The sequence below is a fragment of the Trachymyrmex septentrionalis genome, unplaced genomic scaffold (assembly GCF_001594115.1).
Source record: "Trachymyrmex septentrionalis isolate Tsep2-gDNA-1 unplaced genomic scaffold, Tsep1.0 scaffold74, whole genome shotgun sequence".
NCBI classification, from domain to species: domain Eukaryota; kingdom Metazoa; phylum Arthropoda; class Insecta; order Hymenoptera; family Formicidae; genus Trachymyrmex; species Trachymyrmex septentrionalis.
The window spans coordinates 1,307,053-1,316,389 of record NW_017305927.1 but is presented as its reverse complement, the minus strand read 5'-3'; positions in this window follow the sequence as shown (position 1 = coordinate 1,316,389).

Sequence of the window (9,337 nt, the reverse complement as noted above, 5' to 3'; positions counted from 1 at the left end):
GAACGTAGAAAAGAAAAAATAAAATAATTGCCATAAACAAATCGATAAGTGAGACGACGTAACTACTTACTCATCCCTGTTCAAACCGGACTAGTCAACGTGCGGAGAAGCACGTGTGTCGAAGGAAGTGCATTACGCTGTCTCGGCTCTCGGACACACACCCGTTTCTCATACCTCACACATAATACGCACTTAAATTACATACGTGTAAGCGCTCGTGTGACTTCTGCAGATCGAACGTATTTTTTCTAAAATCGTCTATAAACTTCAAAATGCTTCTTTTCGTTCGTTTAAATTGTACCTGTCGAGCCATTCGAACAAAATGATTCTCATCGAGGGATGTGATCAATTAATAATCCTATTTTATTTTAATGTAATAAGATTTGAAATTTATAGCAAATTTTATCACATTACAAAAATTAACAATATCTTTCCCTCACTTCAAAAGCGATACGATGAAGAAAATATATAATTTCCGAATTATTTTATCATAAACGAATTAAAAAATAGCCCATTAATCATCAAAAGTAAATCAACTCTACTTCACATTTCGTTTTTAAGATTTTCAAAGAGATTATAATATCTTCTGTAAGAACGATACATTTTCAGTTACATCGTTTTTGATCATTCATAAATAAAAAGGAATTTTTTTCACGCGGAAAAAATAGATTGCAGAGACCGTTTAGAATTAATTTTTTGATGAGCAAAGTTTAAAGAAAAATTGTTTCATTTTGAATTTAGTTATTTCTCGACTAATCAAAATAAATATGAACTGTTGGCAACATATATTTCTAAGATAGGTCATTTTTTATGAATCATTCAGATTTATTATAGAAATTTAACTCAAAAGGGTAGTTTTTCAAGGATTGTGTAAAACAAAAATGATAAAAATAACATTTGATCATATTTCTATAAAAGTATTTTTTTTTTTGCCAATATTATTTAATTAATCAATAATTTTTTAAGTTGTCTAAAACACACAATTTTCCCCCTTTTCTAGAAATTTAATTTAATTTTTTTAATCGTGTCACTTTTGAACGAAGGGAACGATAATAAAATTCTGCAGCATATTAATCAATGAAAATTCAATATTTCACCGACCTCGGTCTTCGAGCTGTAAAACTACGTTTTATAACTAGAACTAGGACTAGAAATTGCGAATCAGCGGTGAAAATAAACCGATGTTAGCGAAACCCAGCTATTTCTGGCTCTAGTCTCAAGTGGAAACGAATCGAGTAAAGCCACCGTTATTTCTCGCTTCTGTCCTCCTTAGAAAGAGACAAAGGATGAGTTAAGCTAAGGTTAAAGTTACGCGACGTTGGTGAAACCGGCCCTCAGACTCGGAAGACACGTCGGGTACATAAAGTACCCACGTGCGATCACGCGCGGGCGTGCAGACACGCGGGCTTAAACTGCGTACGACATGTCCGTCGGAGGGTTATAGGGTGAGAGCGAAGGAGAGACGCACGATGCAATTTGATCTCGCGTGTGCGAGAGAGCCGGGTGGCGCGGTGGCGACGGCGATGCAACGGCTGACGTCATCACCGAAATTCTCCGTCGCGGATCGGACATGCGCGCGGACAGACAATCTGGCGTCTAGACGTACCAAAATAAATAATGCGCGGTGCCTCGCCTCGCCAAGTCAAATTGTTGTTTCGCACACTGCTAATATCCGTCGTTTGTCGTCCTTGTCGGTAGCGCGTTCCCTAGCTCCTCCTGTTGGCTCATGGGGGATGGTTACGGAGAAACATCCGAATGAGAGTCCCTCCGCTCGATGCATCACGCAATGCGTCGATCAGTCTGCGGAGCCGCAGCAAAGAAAACCTTCCGCGCTGTATATCGTTACAAGATTATTTTCGACCTGACACCGATTCATTCGAGAATGACGGAAGAATTCCAACTATTTAAACAACCGGGTTGTTTGAATGTCGTTTCAAATTCGAGCACGATGCGTATCTATCAATACCGATGTGTCCTTATACTTAAAAAAAGAAAAAGGGAAGAAAAAAAAAGGAAGATCGAAGACGAATGCACCGGTGGATTTTTCGCAATCACGATGGGACTCGATCATAACAACCTCGGTATAATATGTTCGACAGTGTTTCTTGGAATTATTTTCATAGCCCGGAGGAATGGATAACATGCGAGGAACGTCGGCTGTTTAATGGCGACGCAAACAACATCGTGGAGAGAGAGAGAGAGAGAGAGAACAACAGTGAGCAACACATCGCGGCAGAAAAATCGGCGCGTAAACATTGGGCTCCTGGTCTCTCTCGGAGTAGTCGGAGAACATGGTCTCACCTGGCGTTGAGTTGAGTCGCGCGGTGCGTCCGAGATACGCCTTCCCTAATGACAGAGTCTCCTTTCCTCTGGGCCTACTCTTTTTCTGCTTCTTCAGTTCTCCCCCCCCCCCTCCCCCCGAGACGGGGGACGTTCGAATAAGAATTTAAGACGCTCTGCCCACGCGCGCCAAATTATTCCGCCTTATGCCCGTTTCCTCCGATCGGAATTGTAAAAAAAAGATAGAATTCCACCGACGCTGCCCCGGCCGCCGATCGGATCAGCGCGCGGCACGAGGACTCGCGAGAGACGGCTGCGGCGATGGAGGAAGATGCAGAAACACAGAAGAAAAAAGAAATGGAAATCGTGCAATTTGCATGGTCTCTCCGGCCAGCACTCCGGCCCTCAACGTCTTCGGCCTGCGAGAGAACGGAGGCAGACGGCAATCAAGATAAGGTCTCTCTTCTCGGGATCCGTCAGGGAATACTACGTTCTCGGTCCGCCTTCCCGATTCTTCGAATCGCTTCGTGGAATCGGTATTTGAATTTCGGAGTGGATTGCGCAATCCGCGCGCCGGCACCCACGCGTGGGCGCGCAACGCAATCGTCTCTTCGGACCAGACGATCATTTTAAAACCAATACCTGCCTATCGGGAACACGCAAATCGCCGCGCCGCGCCGCTCCGCGCCGCGCCGACCGAAGAAGATCTCTCCCTCTCTCCCCCCTCTTTATCCCTAGCTCACCATTGCCTCTCGACTTTGCGATATTTCACGCTTGTTCCGCGGCGCAGACGTACACTTTGAGACCGGAATGCGAGGCGCACTTTTATAAACTTTCTAACCTAAGCGTAAACATCCTATGAAGCTAGCTATGAGCGCGCGCTCTTTTCAAACGGAAAATTCAAAAGTCACGCTAGAAAAACTGTTTTGTTCTATCAACTCATATTTTGCTATAACAATAAAAATTTAATTGAAATATACCGAACTGTAATTTTATTACTATAGCAAACTATTTTGTATAGTAATAAATAAATAATTTTGTTATTTACAAAGCAAGAAAAAAAATATATTTCGTAGAAATTGAAGTTTTTGTCAGAAAAAGCAAAATATTTTATATTTGGCTATTAACAAATATCTCAAAAAAATAATTTTACTAAAAACACCAAATTTTTTCATAGTACATATATTTTACACTATAAACCATAAAAGAAACCCTAAATTGACTTAATATAAAAATAAATAAATAAATAATATTTATTAATTAACAAATTAATTAATTAATGTTATATAATTAAGTTTAAATTTATGTTCTTCTTTTACAAAAACTGATAATGTAAATTGTTAAATTAATAAAAATGAAGTGAACCCGAATGTTTTTGTTTCAAATAAAAGTCCCATTTTTCAGTGAAATATGTAACAATGAAATAAAAAGAAGAGGAGAATGAATATCGGAAGTGATGTATATAGGAGAATTACAAGGTGGAACACGATCTGTGTAGTCGCTGAAGAGTGTCGCGTGCTGTGACAGACGATGACGGATGAATCGGCATTCCAACGAAATGAGAGTAAAGAAGAAACACGAGAACACGAGGAAGGAAGCGTACGTGCAGTTACGTATGGGTTCCGTCTGGTTAAATCGCATAATGACGAGATGGCTAATCACGAATTATGCCACGTACGCGACAACCGATTCAATTGTCGCGTATCGCGATTATGTAATTTACAATGTTTCGACCAATACTCTTTCGATGTAATATATAAATTGTACAATATCCCATTATTACTCGTATAATTAGTTAAAAACTAGAAGATGGAAAAATTATATCAATTTATAACAAATTGTACAAATTGTACGTACAATATAGATATCAAATGATAATCCCTTGAGTTAAATAACATTTTGTTACTTTTAACTTTCATGTTTGTCAAAATATAATTTAATCTATTTCTGTGATCAATTTTAAAATGAACAATGTCCACATATTGACGACCGCATTTGATTCAAATTAATATATATTTTTTAAATTGAATTGCTTAACTCTATTAAATTGTATTAAATAGGAATAATAATAGTGATTTATAAAAATGATTAAAAAAAATTTTTAATTAAGTACAATTTATACACACACACACACACACACACACACACTTCGCGCGCGCGAAGCTGGTGAGATTGACGATGTAAAAATTCATCTGTTTGCAATTCAAGTCTTACAATTGAATTTTACAGACCTCGAATGGCAGGAGCAATGTTGCGTACGCATTTCTGTTCTAATGAAATGATTAAATTCGATGCTCTTGTTTTCGAGCTAAGGGAGGCGATAAGAAATGGCGGACTGTCGATGTTGACAACGTGACCGAATTGTTTCAAGGCGACGTTTGAAACAGGCAAAGACAGCGAGGATCATAGGACAATGAAGGGAGAAGGGCGATGGAATTCTGCGGAATACTTAATTTTCCTGTGTTCTCGTGTGTCCAGTATCAGGCAGATCAGCAGGTATTATTTCCGCGCGCGAGGCAGTAAGCCCGCATTTCCGCGCGTCGGATTCGTCTCGGGGATTCGCAACATTATTCGACGTTTGACACGATCTCTCAAATCATCAACAGCGATTTCAACAATTAATATTACGAAAGCCATGCTAATTCATCACAAACGTATGAATAACGTTTTGCAAATTTGACTATTTATGTTGCTTTTGGCACGATGTCAGAAATCTAAAGTTAGCTCGCCTACCTACGTAACGCACATAGAAAATAGAATAATTTTCGTATAAAGTTATCAAGGCCACGCAGTAAAGTAGAGATAAATAAAAGAAGATCTATCATCCAATAATCTGGATTTATGGTAGTCGAATGGAACAGCGTAAATATGCCGTAGAATGCAATAGATTAGAGTTTCATTATCATTAATTTTTGTCCAACACTGTTAAATTTATAATAACAAATATTATATCTAATTTAAGTTATTTTTAATTATTTCTATAAGTCGCCACTGCTTCCATTCAAAATATTGTTAATTTAACTAAAACAATGGAATTAAATAATTTAACTCATGAAAATGTATTAAATTTGACTCAAATATAGCTTATTATTTACTAAATGCATACGTTAGTATAGACGTTGTTTACTTCGAAATTAATCACAGAAATAAATCGATTTATATTTTAATACACATGAAAGTTAAAAATAACAAAATGTTATTTTTAACCCGAGGAATTGGATTACCGTTGTACCTTCGATATTTAACAGTGAATGAAATTTACTATCAATTTTGATAGAAAATTTGATTATTTCAATTGTTTTCTATGTAACGTTTATGTAAACTAATAAAATACTGAAGCCTAATTTTTTTCTCTCGAAAATCTTTTGTCCACTTCTTCGAGTAACAGCAGACCGTTCGTAAATATCACGAAGTCTAAAACATTCGGCAGACTAAACACATTATTACGTCATGTGACAGTGTCGAAAAGGGAGTCCAAGCAGAATATAATCCACTAGTGAAAGCAGGCCTTACGTCGGCGAGATTTATTTCTGTTTATACCGTATAAAAAATACGCTGATCTAATCACAACATTTACTCGACAATTTATAAAACGCTCCGCTGTCCTTGTAATGTATAGGATGTATAAATGAAAAATAATTGAGGTGAAGTAACATATGGCTTTAAGTGATTTCTACGGAATAGTACCTTTTCTACAATTTTAGAATAGTCTCGCCCAAGAAATAGATTTAAGTAACTTGACTTTATCAAGCGGAAGGGAGAACGCTTACAGTGAAGAAGAACTCGATCCGTCCTTATCGTTTTAAACAAAAATTCGAACATGATTCTCAGCAAAATAATGTTCTCTCGTCGCATCGTCTCGACGAGATAAGCTCATCTTCGGTTTTTTTTGTTCCTCGCCAGCAGCCAGACAGTTTAGTCTTGAAAGCCTCCGATTACTTGGACTTCCTGCTTCGTAATTTCAGGACAATCTATACCTTTGTAAGGATTTAACAATAAACATGCAGAATATTATTAGTATATACGTACTCTTTTAAAATCTATTCATTTCTTCGCGTACTCACTGCAAAATAATCATATCAGTGTTTTCCGTATATTTTTAAATAACAAATGCATATCACTTTTTAAAAATATATATTTATGTTAGGTTACAAATTCTTACAGAAAATCTAATACTTATTGATCAGTTAAATTATATTAAATACAATACCTTTAAATAACTTATCTACTATAGTATCTACTGGCCAACTCAATCATTTTAAGTAATTTTAAGTTAATTGTTGTTTATTACTATTTGTACTTCAAATGAGTTAATTATCTGTCTAATAAATTGGTCAGTATTAGATTTCTGTAAGAAAATATTTCTGTAAAAAAATATCACCAATTTCATATAAAACAAGTATTTCTTTATATTTCGAATTTCGAAGTTCTACGTGTACATATTGATCATATATGTATTGACAGATAAGATTTATTGTTGATTAATTGACAGATAGATCGATAAAATTTATTATTTGCCAATAGGAAATTACAAGAACTTCCGTTCATAAGTTCATATCTATATAATTGTGTTTTATGCACTGAAAAAATTTGATAATAATTACTAAATGTTGAATGAAATAATTCCAATCGAATTCGATTGATATAGATATAACCAAAAGTAATTTTACTTTTCCAAATATTTCAAAAGTATTACTGGACGATTGATCATATTACTATGTTTGATAATACTTGATATATATTTTAAAAAGTAAAATTATTTTTAGTTATATTAATTAAACATTTTTTTGATTAAAATTATTTCATTCAACATTTGGTAACTATTACCAGACTCTTTTTTTCAGTCTGTATATATATATGTAATTATAAATAATAGATTATGAAATCCTTTACGTTATTTTCTTAATTAATTATAGACTTGGATTTTTAAATTTCTAACAATAGAAACTCATAATTAACTTGGATCTCGTCTTACGAATATATCAGGTAAGAGAGAAATCATAAAAACAATTATACGAGTTTAAATATAAAAAATCTTATCATCAAACGTTTGATTATATTGTATTAATTGCTAAACATAATAGATAGCTATAAGTTTGAATTTATCGCGTCGTGTCATCAAATCACTTTCACATTTGAAACTAATTTAATCTAAAAATCGCACTAAATAAATAAATGTTGAGATATGATTGCAATAATTAATGACATATACGATTATGTTGTAAATTCTTTCGTATAACTTTGTACAATAATTTTAATTATCAATCTTCCTTATTTAAATAAAAAAAGAAAGGAAAAGGAAAAGGAATAGATAAGAGATTATGAAATACCACGATATCTTATATAGTTTGCGATATATTCTGAGATGCATTCGAAAATGTGAACTATAGTACCAAACCTCTGGACTACGTGACGTAAACTATAAAGTTTTAATTATTGCAATACATTGTAGTTACGTTTTGAAATGCATCCCTGGGGGCGACCGTCAAAATTATTTTTTCACAGTCTGCTTAAATGTTATAACGTGACCATTAGTCATTTATGTTTACTGCATTATCATAAAAGCTGCATTTTAGTTTTACAGATAGTAGACAGTGCGTTTACGTTATTTTGAGAAATATGTTGGTATTAATTTTATAACTTCTGTCTCTGGCATGGAATGGCGACTTCTAAATGATATAATTGAACTTTTGGTAACAAAATGTATGCATATATCTAAAGTATAAAGTTGTATTATATGTATACTACTTGAGTAAGTCTCCTCCTTCTATTCTATAACCGCAATCTTTTTTCTATTTTTACGTGCGATCTAGATACTCAAAGAATTTCTATCTATGGTGTAATTGGCTCTATAGTTAATGAACTTGTATCAAAAGTAATTATACTATTTGAATATGTATTGAATTATTTCAATAAAATATAAAATAAAAATCCCCCTTCTTTCCCCTATTTATCAAAAGACACGCAAGTGTTTGACGTCAAGTGCATGCATAACGCCAGACCGTTTATTGAATGACAGCTGTTTACATATGTAAATGTGTTATAATATGAGAAACAATTTGATATTTATCTGTTCAATGTTTAAATGAATTTCAAATTCTATTTTCTTCATTAAATTTAAAGTTTATTCTTTATCAAATATAGTCATGTAAAAGAATTATAATTAGAAATAATACAATAACATTGCTGTTAATTTAATATTATTCTTAAATAATTTAACATTAGTTCGTAGTTTTAAGAGATATGGTGTGCATATCACATCCTCGCAAAAAATAATATAAGTTGAAATTTTTCGTATTATATGTAGATTGAATTTTAAATAATTTAAGTATATTGGCCTTCAATCAGAAAGATAAAGTTGAATCCAATTATTTCTAAAAAAAAAGGACACAAAGAGAAATAATTTTTAGAAGTAACCTATAACAAAATTAATATTTACACTATGTTTAAAAAATTTGAAACAAGTAACTCGTAATTATCTCTAAATTAACTTATCTTTAATATTATTGCAATAAATAATTTATTTTAAAATATGCAATTTTCTTTTCTTTCTCCTAAATAATTTTATATATTTTGATTTGTATCTTTTTTTCTTGCGATAATTAAAGCTCAAATTTGCTTCAAATATAAATTCCGATAATACACTATCGTTAAATGTATTCAACCGGCCTTGTAATCATTCACATTAGCATCACAACGTAGGTAATTTTCCGTTCGAAGTAACGTTTTCTATGGATAAGGAAACGTTTCTTACGATAGTCACGGTTATTATGTAATGTTTATTTCAAAACATTTTTTTTACATTACGATCACGAATTGTGCGATGCATGGCCTCGTCTTCCGGTTTAGTTCTCCAGTTTCTATGTCTTGTCCAGTTTATCGGCAATATCGATTAACTGCACGCCCGTGCATCCGAGTCGCGACGCAAGAATTTTTATGCACCTGTTTAGATTCCATCTCACGTATCAGACCTCGCAGCAATCCGTTAAGACACGTTGTGTGTTGGTTGCACGTGTATGCCTGCGAGAGTTACACGAAACAAAATGTACTTCGATAT